At 42.0% G+C, this 12,500-nt stretch overlaps 1 long non-coding RNA gene across 2 annotated transcripts in view; it reads left to right on the top strand.

Annotated features, from left to right (window-relative positions):
* LOC137650590 (uncharacterized) overlaps nucleotides 1–12,500 on the top strand; it is a 329,968-nt gene that overhangs the window by 127,783 nt on the left and 189,685 nt on the right. For both annotated transcript variants that reach the window (XR_011045995.1, XR_011045994.1), the window contains exon 2: nucleotides 2,045–2,178. This is a non-coding gene — a long non-coding RNA (uncharacterized lncRNA). The remainder of the gene's footprint in view (nucleotides 1–2,044; nucleotides 2,179–12,500) is intronic.

Below are 12,500 nucleotides of genomic sequence, written 5' to 3'. Positions count from 1 at the left end.
CTTTTCCAGAAGTACATTTGCTATTACCCTACAGCAAGCTGTGAATAGGGATGCCGCATCCAGCCAAAAGAGTATTGCTGCATTTACACAGAATGTTGCAGTCCATATGGGGTTGACAGTGATAAGATCTTTTAGGGGAGTATTTGTGAGTTGTCTCCTGGAAATGGCTGGAATCACACTGGTGGATGATGCAATACAGGAACTAAAGCCATCAAGGATAGCCAAAGACAATGCATACCTTAAGAGCACAATCACAGAGGGGGTGAACACACTCAATCCATTCACTGTTAATGATGATACTCTGTATTGCCTAAACACCGGATGGTGTGAAAAACAGACTTCTGCAGTCAAAAGAAACTGGATCTACCTGGCATCAAGTTTTTGTTAATTAATGTAATGTAGATGATGGGTGTTTTGAACGGACTGTTAAGCAAAGAAAGGTGATAAATGTCACACAGGATGCAGTAAAAGTTGAATTTACCACAAAGGACAAACAGATCAAGGAAGAAAAATGCACCAGAGACATATTTAGAAGGCTGCTGTATTTGTCAGTAACGCAATAACGTGATCTCAGTATTGACCTGTCCTATCCTCTCACTCCAGTTCCTTTATCATTGTGTCATATAACTAGTGATATGAACAAGACATCAAAGAGGACATTAATGGAAAAATTAGAAGCAATGGGAACCTTGAATGCCATACCAAACAGGACTGATGTGTATATTATTGATGCTATGTTCTTCCATACGCTTGACATGCCATCCACCTAGGGGGGATGGCAATGTCCATTTTGATGGATGCTGGATTGAGTTCTAGAAATTCCATGCGTTTCATAGATATGTCACATCTTGCAACCAAACTGACTGGACCTATATGCAATGCTCTACCAAGCTTCCATGCGCTGACAGGCTGTGATTACGCAGCCTGTTTTATGAGAAAAGCAAAGTGGAAGCCATTTGAAATAATGAAAAACAACCCTACGGTCACATAAGCAATTAGTCACCTTGGAGACTCGGATGTCATCGATCCAGATGTTGCTGCTGTAGTTGAAGAGTACTTGTGCATTGTCTATGGAGTTCGGAACCTGACAAGTGTTGATGAAGCCAGGCTTCAATTTTTCTGCAAGTTGTATGCCCCTAAGAAGGAAACTGACCCGTCTGATAAAATCAAAACTGCAGACCCCTGTTGTCTTCCTCCTTGCCAAAGAGTGTTGTAACAGAAGTTGCTAAGAACTAACTTTGTTGCACACAAATGGAGGAACGCAAGGGAAGCCGATCCAGACTCATTTGGTCCTGAAGGACATGGCTGGAAAGTCCAGAATGGCAGATTGATGATTGTCTGGTTCACTGGCTCAAATATTCCTGATAAGTTAACCATTGAAGAATCTGATGTACAGGAAGATGATGATGATGACGATGAGATCAGCCATTCCTCGGATGAAGAAAAGGAAACAGATTTTTAGAGAACTCCATACTAGTAATATAGCTGGAATAGATCCCACGTTCTTCAAAAAACTTTATTTATATCTTTATAATATTTTATGCATATTTAGTAAACCTTTTGCAAATTTTGATGTCTTATTTAGCCAAAATACAACTAAAACCCAAATCCGGCATTTCAAAGGGCTGAACTTGACCTTTTGACCCCTGATGACCTCTAATAATAAATTAATTAATTTAGTTTCATATCAAATAAATCTGCTCACCAATAGCATCATTTTGGTATATAGTTCTTTATTCTAGGTCCAGTGTGAGAAGAGCTGCAGCCGATTTACTTTCACAAACCCCCAAATTTTGCCGAAAAATGAAAAGACCGTTTTCAGACAAAAGGGGTTAATAAAATCCACACTCACCACTGCCAAACTTAAAGATACCCATTTTTGGATGTCCCATGGTACACCCTTTCCAAAAATGTCCACTAGAATTTTGGTCATCTCCGGTAAATAAATGGCTGCTAGCTCTCGCTCTAATACTATATATATGTAAATATAAATTAGTGTAGACCGGTATTTTTCATTTTAACATGAAGCTCTTTCCTTTTTCAGTGTCTGTCAATGTCCATAACGCATTGGTTCATCTTGCGTTGTTCGATTAGTAAAGCTAAACAATGTTGGTTTTGTTCAGCGATTGGAAAACTGACCACTATGGGAAGATGAACGATGTCGACGGTTTATTCCAGGTAAGTATCACCCTTTTCAAATTAGTATTGTCAATATTGTCGTCTTATAATATTTGAACTTCGGATTTATTTTGGCCTTATCCAGTAGAGAATGTATAAAAATAGTCTTTCAGCAAAGTTATATATATATATATATATATATATATATATATATATATATAATATATATATATATATATATATATATATATATATATATATATATATATATATATATATATATATATATATATATACATACACACATATATATATATATATATATATATATATATATATATATATATAATATATATATATATATATATATATATATATATATATATATATACGCATATATATATATATATATATATATATATATATATATATATATATATATATATATATATATATTTATATACATGTATATTATATATACATACATATGTATATTATATATACATATATATGTATATTATATATACATATATATATATATATATTTATACATATATATATATAAATATTTATATCCGTCTTCTTCACCTCCGTGTCGACTCCTTTACCATTTACTTGAGTGCTGAGTACTTGAGTCCCATTGTCAGACTATACGTAAATCCATAACAGTAATAGGGAGAATTATATATATATATATATATATATATATATATATATATATATATATATATATATTTGTGTGAGAAAAATGTTTAACATATCCATCTATTTGCGTATTAAAGTCCAAATCAAATCCACTTTTCCTTGGTTTAGTCAACTCCTAAGTTCATGAAATGTTCTGATCAATCAATAAGTTTGAGGGAGATTTCGAGAAGAAGAAGAGGAAGAGGAGGAGGAGGAGGAGGAGGAGGAGGAGGAGGAGGAGGAGGAGGAGGAAGCAAACAGTTGGACTCGGCAGAAGGCACAACATCATGGAGGCTTCATTGTCGGAGGCAATAAAGATAGTTGAAATGATGAGGAAAAGAATGATTAAGGATGTGTGGAAAGGGGAAGGAAAGTCAAAGGACTGCTTTCCAGTGTGTTAGGTAGCCCTGGGGAAACAAATTTTTATTAGAAAGTTGAATAACGAAAAAGAGAATGTATCAGAGAAGGTTTGGATAAAAACGTATTTTTTTCCTAAATACAAGAAAAAAAAATAATCAAAGTGATATTCTCTTATTCAGAAAGGTATGGCAGCATAATCAGTAATTCAACATACTGTAATTGAAAATAAATTTTTGTTGAAATATGAAATAGGAACTTATTGTGTCAATGGCCTAATGTTTTTCTCATAACTTGTCGATTTCCTGATACTTTAGATGGTATGAAAGAATTAATGAAAAAAGAAATTTTTACTGACATTAGGTTCATACCAATATAAAGTCTCTGGAGGGTGTTAGTGCTTTTTATGCATTTCAAGTGGTTCACTGTATGCATTATCTAAGGATTTTTAAATATTTAACTTAGCCGGTGAATATATAGCTGCAACTCTGTTGCTCGACAGACAAAAAACTGTACAAAAAACTCGCCAGCGATCGCTATACAGGTTGCGGGTGTGCCCATCAGCGCCAACTGTCGGCCAAATACCAAACTCCATGTAAACAAAGACTCAATTTTCTCTCTGTCGATGTGTCGACAAGACGTACTTTACTCGCTGTTGAAACCTGGAGTTTTTCCCATCATCTTTGGTGAAGTACTATATTCTGGTTTTGAGCTTTCGCTGTGCAGGGTTTTTCTTCAAATAAATCCTTGAACTCTTTTTTGTATCGGATTCATTGTTGATGACTTGATCGTTTTTTGGAATTTTCCCTTGACCAATTCAAAATGGCTGACCTTTCACAAGTTCCCAAGTTTAGAAAATGCAATGCTAGGGACTGTTCTAGGCGTCTTCCGAAGGCTTCTCTCGACCCTCACACTGTTTGTTCCAATTGTCGGGGTAAAACCTGTCAATTGGAAGATCGGTGTGAGGAATGCGTGGGCATTTCGGATTTCGATTTTATCGAATTTGAAAAGTACACACGCAGGCTAGAGAGAGATAGAATTAGGAGAAGTTCTTCTAGGTCGATAGATTTTTCCTCTCCTCATGCCCCACAACCTATTCCTTCCCCTGTAGTGGTTGTTCCTAACCCCCCTCCTAGCACTCAGGAACCATCGATGGCTGACATGATGCGTGCTATCCATGCCCTGGGGGAGAGAGTTGAGTCCCTGGCAAGTGACCGCAATCAACTCATGGCGGATGTTAAGGAGCTAAAGTGCTGCGGGAAGTGATAAAGTGCCAAGTGAAAGTGTTGTGAACAGTGTTGCGCTTGAGGGTTCGTCTGTTCGGGCCTGTCGTCCTCCTAGTCCGGGACCTCTTGCAAGCTCTCAAGCCCAGGGGAGAAGCAATGTCGTACGACTCATGGGTTCGAGAGGCCTTGATCAGCGAACAGACGTTCCCTCTATGGTATCAGGCGTATCTCCCCAAGATCGCCCCTACCTACGTAAGACGAGAGAGCCCGTTTTTACCTCGTCGTCTGAAGGTGTTTCTCGTAAGAAACTTTGGACCAAGGTCTCACGACCTTTAAAGCGTAAGTCGGTCCCTTCAGGACAAGTCCAACGTCCCGGCTGTAGCCACTGGGTCAGTTCGGACTCGTTGCCGTCATCTGATGACTGCTCACCGCCTAAGAGAGGCAAAGCGGTACCGCTTCAGTCGCTAACCCCGTCTGTTGCCGCACCTGCTCCCGTAGACCCTAAATGGGCTTTGCTGCAAGACATGCAGTCCAAGCTTACGTCCTTGATGCAGGACTTTCATGCGGAGAAGGTTGCTGCTGAACCTTCTGGCCAACAACCTTCCAAGCGAACGGTTGTGCGTCCTGTTGACGCTGAGGTAACCTTCTCGCGTCTACCAGTTGAGCTGGTTCCTCCACCGATGCGACCCAGTGTGGGTTGCCAGCCGCACGTTGACGTTAAGCGACGCTCAGAGGTGGTTGTTGACGTTCAGGACGTTCAACAACCATCAGAGGTGACTTGTTTTGACGCGGTGCGTCAACCTCCGCAACCCGGTTTGGTTTCGACTGCACAACCCAGACGGTCCAAACAGTCTCGGGTGGACGCTGTGCGTCCTCGCGCTCCCATGGTTGTTGACAGTTCACAGACTGTGCAGCAGTACCATGACGTTGCGTCCGGCTCCGTCACGCATGCACCAGTGCGACCGGACTCAGCGAACCAGACGTTGCCCACTCCGTTGCCGTTTCCTCATCAGTTTTCGGATGAGGAACTATCTGATGAGGATGTTGCTGAACAACAAGACGATCAACAGTCAGAACTGGACGAGCCCAAGGCAACTCAACCGTCATTGGACTTTAGAAAAGTCATGGCTGTATTCAAAGAGTTGTTTCCTGACCAATTTATTTCTGTGGCTCCTCGTTCTCCGCCGTCAGAGTTTGTTTTAGGCATGCCTTCTACCGCACCTGCCTTTACTAAACTCGTCCTCTCACGCTCATCCAAGAGAGCTTTGCGGCTGTTAGGAGACTGGCTAGAGTCCAAGAAGAGTTTAGGGAAGACAGCATTTGCCTTTCCCCCATCTAAACTCTCTTCTAGATCGAGCGTCTGGTATGCCACGGGAGAAGTTCTCGGCTTGGGAGTTCCTGCCTCTGCCCAGGGCGACTTCTCAAGTCTTGTAGACTCTCCCCGCCGCCTTGCCGTGAGACGCTCGAAGATTTGTTGGTCACCATCGGACCTGGACCACCTTCTTAAAGGGATCTTTAGGGCTTTTGAAGTCTTTAACTTTTTAGACTGGTGCTTAGGAGCCCTGAGCAGGAAAATCTCTTCGACAGATAAGGATATTTCTTTGCTCATTATGTCCTGCATGGACAAGGCCGTCCGTGATGGGTCCAATGAGCTTGCTGCCTCATTCACGTCCGGAGTCCTGAAAAAGCAAGTCTCTCTGTTCGTTCTTGTCTGCTAGAGTTACACCATGCCAGAGATCTGAACTTCTCTTTGCTCCCCTTTCCAAGTGCCTGTTTCCTGAAGGCTTGGTAAAGGAAATTGCCGCTTCGTTAGTTCAGAAGGACACCCACGATCTTGTTGCGTCCTCAGCTCGCAAAGCTCCCCCTTTGCCTTCATTATCCGCTAGACCGAGGATAGACACTCCAGCGTCTCGCTTTATTCCGCCCTTTCGTGGCAGAGCCTCCAGCAGAGGAGGTGCTCGTGCCGAAGGGAAACGAGGGAAGAGGAAAGGAACCAAGTCCTCCAAGGGCAGAGTCTGACTGCCCGCAACTTCAGACAGCAGTGGGAGCCAGACTCAAGAACTTCTGGCAAGCCTGGGAGAGGAGAGGCGCAGATTCACAATCTGTAAAGTTACTCAGAGGGGTACAAAATCCCTTTTGTACGCAAACCCCCTCTAGCAACGTCTCCCATCGATCTCTCTCCCAGGTACAGAGAGGAAGAAAAGAGACAAGCCCTGAAACTGGAAGTGTCTCTTTTGCTAGAGAAGGGAGCGGTGGTCAAAGTCTCGGACCTTCGATCACCGGGATTTTACAACCGTCTCTTTCTAGTTTCAAAGAAGACAGGAGGGTGGAGACCGGTGCTAGACGTCAGTGCTCTGAATGTCTTTGTCACAAAGACGAAGTTCTCCATGGAGACCACAAAGTCAGTCTTAGCAGCGGTCAGAAGGGAAGACTGGATGGTCTCTCTAGACCTAAGGGACGCCTACTTCCACGTCCCCATTCACTCAGACTCCCAACCTTTTCTGAGATTCGTCTTCGAAAATGTGGTCTACCAGTTTCGGGCCCTGTGCTTTGGCCTAAGCACAGCTCCTCTCGTGTTTACGAGGCTGATGAGGAATGTGGCCAAATTCCTCCACTTATCACCCCCTTCCATAAGAAATACTAGAATTATGACATCAAATAAATATGATGTTTTGTCTGTTGATGTTGGCGATCAACCAGAAGACAATTTAAATAAATCAGAAATTCAAGTTGAGGTCCACCATCCCCCTCAACAAATATATAAAAAAGATACAAAGAAAAACTCCAACGTAAAACCCAACATAACAAGACCATCTCTGAAGAAACCTACAAGTAATAATGTTAGATTAAAAACTGCTAATGGGAAGACCTCACCCAAGACGTCTTCCAGAAATAATCCATAGTTTTCTCCTCCATTTTGCAATGGAACTGTCAGGGTTTGAGGGCGAAATATGAAGAACTTAAGCTCCTAATTCATGAGCATTCCCCCATAATAGTATGTCTACAGGAAAGTATGCTTGATTCTAACACTCCTAGTCCTCGAGAGTATGTTAGCTATAGAACACCATATAATCAACAAGCAGGGAGCCATGGCGGAAGTCTCATGTACATTCGTCGAGATGTTCCCCAAATACCCATGTCTATACGTACAACCCTGCAGGCAGTTGTTGTACAAATTGATATAGGGAGAAAATATACAATATGCTCTCTGTACTTACCTCCAAATGATGATATTTTATATGATGATTTAGCAGAAGTTATTCAACAACTCCCTCAACCTTTTCTCTTACTGGGAGATATGAATGGTAGACATCCTTTATGGGGTGATGTTTTGGCCAACACAAGGGGCAATATTATCTCATCAATTGTGGAGAATGAGGATGTGGGGCTCCTTAATACAGGAGAGCCCACACACTTCCATGTTCAGACAGGTACTTTGTCATGTATTGACCTTTCAATTGCAAGCTCTAACTGCCTTCTTGATTTTGATTGGAGGACATTAGATGATTGGCATACTAGTGATCATGCACCAATCATTATAAACACCAACAAGGGTCCACCTTTGCAAAGATCGCCACGTTGGAATCTAGACAAGGCAGACTGGGTTAAATTTTCCGAGCTAAGTGAAATCGAAGGGAGAGCAGAACAGTTTGAAAGTATTGATGATGCTATAGACCTGCTGAATGGAACTCTTCATACAGCAGGAGTCAATTCAATTCCCAAAACAACAGGGTTATTCAAACGACGACCAGTCCCGTGGTGGTCTTCAGAACTAACTGCACTCCACAGAGCCACAAGAAGATCTCTAACACGATTGCGTAGACTCCGAACTGATGAGAATTTAATTATGTACAAGAAATGTAGAGCACAGTTCCGTCGTGCCATGAAAGAAGCAAGGCGCCAGTCATGGATGTCTTTTGTTTCCTCCATTAACAGTAGAACACCACCATCTTCTGTGTGGAGGAAAGTAAAAAAGATAGCTGGCAAATTCACCCCCAACCCACCACCAGTGTTGAAGGTGAATGGCCAGTATGTAACTGAAGCAAATGAAGTTAGCAATGCCTTGGCTAATCATTTTTCAAATGTATCCAGCAAGTGTGAAGGAGCCCCTGGTCACCAGTATAGGAGCACTGAAGAAAATAAAATTTTAAATTTTGCAACAAGAAGGGAAGAGTCGTATAATTCTCCTTTCACTGAAAGAGAATTTGATTCCGCACTTGCTCATTGCAACGATACAGCCCCTGGACCCGATGGAATTCCATATGCAATGATTAAACATTTACATTTTAATACAAAGCTATTTATTTTAAGCATTATTAATAGAATATGGCATGATCATAGTTACCCAAGTGTTTGGGAACTAGCCATTATTTTAGCCTTTTTAAAACCCGGTAAAGACAAGTTTTTAGCAGCAAACTATCGTCCTATTGCATTGACATCTTGTTTATGTAAAATCATGGAGAAGATGGTCAATGTAAGGCTGATATGGTACCTTGAAAAGAAAGGTATTTTATCACCGATTCAATGTGGATTCCGAAAAATGCACTCAACGACTGATGTGTTGATACGACTTGAGTCTTCTATTTGTGAAGCCTTTGCTTCCAAACAGCACCATGTTACAGTATTTTTTGACCTTGAAAAGGCATATGATACCACATGGAGATATGGTATTCTTAAAACCATTCATGAATTGGGATTGAGAGGAGAGCTGCCACTATTTATTCAGGCATTTCTTTCACGTAGAGTTTTTCAAGTGAGAGTGGGGGAAACTCTATCAGAGAGTAAGTGCCAGGAAGAAGGAGTTCCTCAGGGTAGTGTGCTGAGTGTAACCCTTTTTGCACTAGCAATTAATGGGATATCCTCAGCCATTCCCCAGGATGTTCTCTCAACACTATTTGTGGATGATCTCTCAATATCATTTGCTGGCACTAGAATGGCAATGGTTGAGAGAAAAATCCAACTCTCTATTGATAAAATTATCCAGTGGGCTGACATGAATGGATTTAAGTTCTCGACAAGTAAAACTACCATTGTCCATTTTTGTCGTATCCGGGGAGTACATCCAGACCCGGATATATACATTAAAGGTCAACGGATACCATGTGTATCGGAAACCAAATTTTTAGGTTTGATATTTGACTGTAGACTTACATGGGTTTCTCACCTAAAAGCGCTAAAAGCTAAATGTGTTGAAGCTCTGAATATCTTAAAAGTATTGTCCCATACATCATGGGGGGCAGACCGCAATACTATTTTAAAATTATACAAGGCCTTGATTTTTTCCAAAATTAGTTATGGTTGTGAGGTATATTCTTCAGCCACCCCAAGCCGGTTATAAATATTAGACTCGATACATCATGCAGGTATTAGATTATCTACTGGAGCTTTTAAAACCTCGCCTATCCCAAGTCTCCTTGTTGATGCTGGAGAGTTACCTCTAGACCTTTACCGAATGTCTTCCATTCTTCGGTATTGGTTTAGATTGCAAAGACTCCCTAGCTCTCTAGCCTTTCAGACTGCAAGCCTTGTAAGACACGCATCATACTTTGAGTTGCACCCAAAATCTCCTCAACCTTATGGCTTTCGGGTGAAACGATTTTTAAATAGTCTGTATATAATTAGAAATAAGGTACTTCCATTCAAGGTATCATCAACGCCTCCATGGAAATTACCTGACATATCATTTTGTAAATACTTTATTGGAGTTAAGAAGAATATGACTGACTTAGAATCCAGGTATCTTTTTATGGAACATGTCGAAGAACATAGGGGATCGACTTTTATATATACTGATGGCTCCAAATCTGATGCTGGCGTTGGATTTGGAGTACATAGTAATGATTTTAATTGTAGAGGTGCACTTCCTCTAACAGCTTCCATATTTACTGCCGAACTGTATGGCATATTAACCGCTATTGAGAAAATAGCTTTGGAAAAGGAGGGTAATTTTACAATTTTTAGTGATGCAAGGAGTGTTCTTCAAGCTTTAGAAGTTTTTAATTCTAGTAACCCTCTAGTTTTAAAGATTTTAGAATGGCTTTTTATTTTTGGACGGAAAGGTATAACTGTTCGATTTTGTTGGGTTCCAGCACATGTAGGTGTGTCTGGGAATGAGAAGGCAGATTTACTGGCGAAGAATGCGGCATCCGAGTTGTTACCAAGGAGGTATCCCATTCCATGTAACGATCTCCTACCTTACATCAAGAAATTGGTTTGTGATAAATGGCAACAGCACTGGGACAGTCAAGACGGCAATAAAATGAGGGAAGTAACAAATATCATATCACCTTGGAGGTATAACATGATTCCCCGAAAATGGGAGACGACTCTTTGTCGTCTCCGTATTGGTCACACACGGTTGACACACGAGTTTCTGCTGAAGGGCCAACACCAACCGTATTGCGAGGACTGCTTAGTACCTTTAACAGTGAGGCATTTGTTGACCGAATGCCCTAATTTTACTAACTTAAGAAATAGATATCTGTTTGAGGCTCAAGGTGAGGATGGCAGGTTTATCCTTGCCAAGATTCTTGGACATGATGTGTCTTACTATGCGAGCGGAATTTTTAGATTTATTTCAGAAGCAGGTCTTCTGAAAACTATTTTACTATTTTAATGACTTCTTAATTTTTATGGTTTTAATCGAATTCTCTTTTAATTTTCATATACAGTAAATGGTATCGGCGTCAATGACCTTAGATGTCAGGATGCCAGAAAACTTTCAATCAATCAATCAATCCTCCACTTATCGGACATCCGAGCCTCCCTGTATTTGGACGACTGGCTTCTCAGAGCCTCTTCCAGTCGTCGCTGTCTGAAGGATCTCAAGTGGACTCTAGATCTGACCAAGGAATTGGGACTCCTAGTCAATTTGGAAAAGTCGCAGCTGGTCCCATCCCAAACTATTCTGTATTTAGGGATGGAGATTCACAGTCTAGCTTTTCGGGCTTTTCCGTCGACCCCCAGAATAGATCAAGCCCTGCTATTCATCCAGAAGATGCTGAAGAAGGAACGCTGCTCAGTCAGGCTGTGGATGAGTCTGGTAGGGACGCTGTCATCCCTGGAACAATTTGTGTCACTAGGAAGACTACACCTCCGTCCTCTTCAATACCATCTAACTTTTCACTGGAAAAAGGACAAGACGCTAGAAGCGGTCTCGATCCCGATTTCCGAAAAGATAAAGTCTTGTCTGACTTGGTGGAAGGACAATATCAACCTAAGAGAGGGTCTTCCCCTGGTTGTTCAGACTCCCAACCACGTTCTCTTCTCGGACGCATCGGACTTGGGCTGGGGCGCGACACTGGACGGTCGGGAATGCTCAGGTCTGTGGAACTCGAGTCGAAGGAGCATGCATATCAACTGCAAGGAGCTGTTGGCAGTACATCTGGCCTTGAAAAGCTTCGAGTATCTCCTTCGAGGCAAAGTGGTGGAAGTAAACTCAGACAACACCACGGCCTTGGCGTACATCTCCAAACAAGGAAGTACCCACTCACTGACGCTGTACGAGATCGCAAGGGACCTGCTCATCTGGTCAAAAGGTCAAGACATCTCCCTAGTAACGAGGTTCATCCAAGGCAACTTGAATGTCATAGCAGATTGTCTCAGTCGGAAAGGGCAAGTAATTCCAACAGAATGGACCCTCCACAAGGATGTATGCAAGAGACTTTGGGCCACTTGGGGCCAACCAACCATAGATCTCTTTGCAACCTCGCTGACCAAGAGGCTTCCAATCTATTGCTCCCCAGTCCCGGACCCAGCAGCAATACATATAGATGCCTTCCTCCTAGATTGGTCACATCTGGATCTCTACGCATTCCCACCGTTCAAGATTGTCAACAAGGTACTGCAGAAGTTCGCCTCTCAGGAAGGGACAAGGTTGACGTTAGTTGCTCCCCTCTGGCCCGCGAGAGAATGGTTCACCGAGGTACTTCGATGGCTAGTAGACGTTCCCAGAAGTCTTCCTCTAAGGGTAGACCTTCTACGTCAGCCATACGTAAAGAAGGTACACCAAAGCCTCCACGCTCTTCGTCTGACTGCCTTCAGACTATCGAAAGATTCTCAAGAGCTAGAGGCTTTTCGAAGGAGGCAGCCAGTGCGATTGCTAGAGCAAGGAGG

This window comes from Palaemon carinicauda, chromosome 12, assembly GCF_036898095.1.
Source record: "Palaemon carinicauda isolate YSFRI2023 chromosome 12, ASM3689809v2, whole genome shotgun sequence".
NCBI classification, from domain to species: Eukaryota; Metazoa; Arthropoda; class Malacostraca; order Decapoda; family Palaemonidae; genus Palaemon; species Palaemon carinicauda.
The sequence above is the reverse complement of the archived record's forward strand: the minus strand, read 5'-3'. Positions and strand labels throughout refer to the sequence as shown.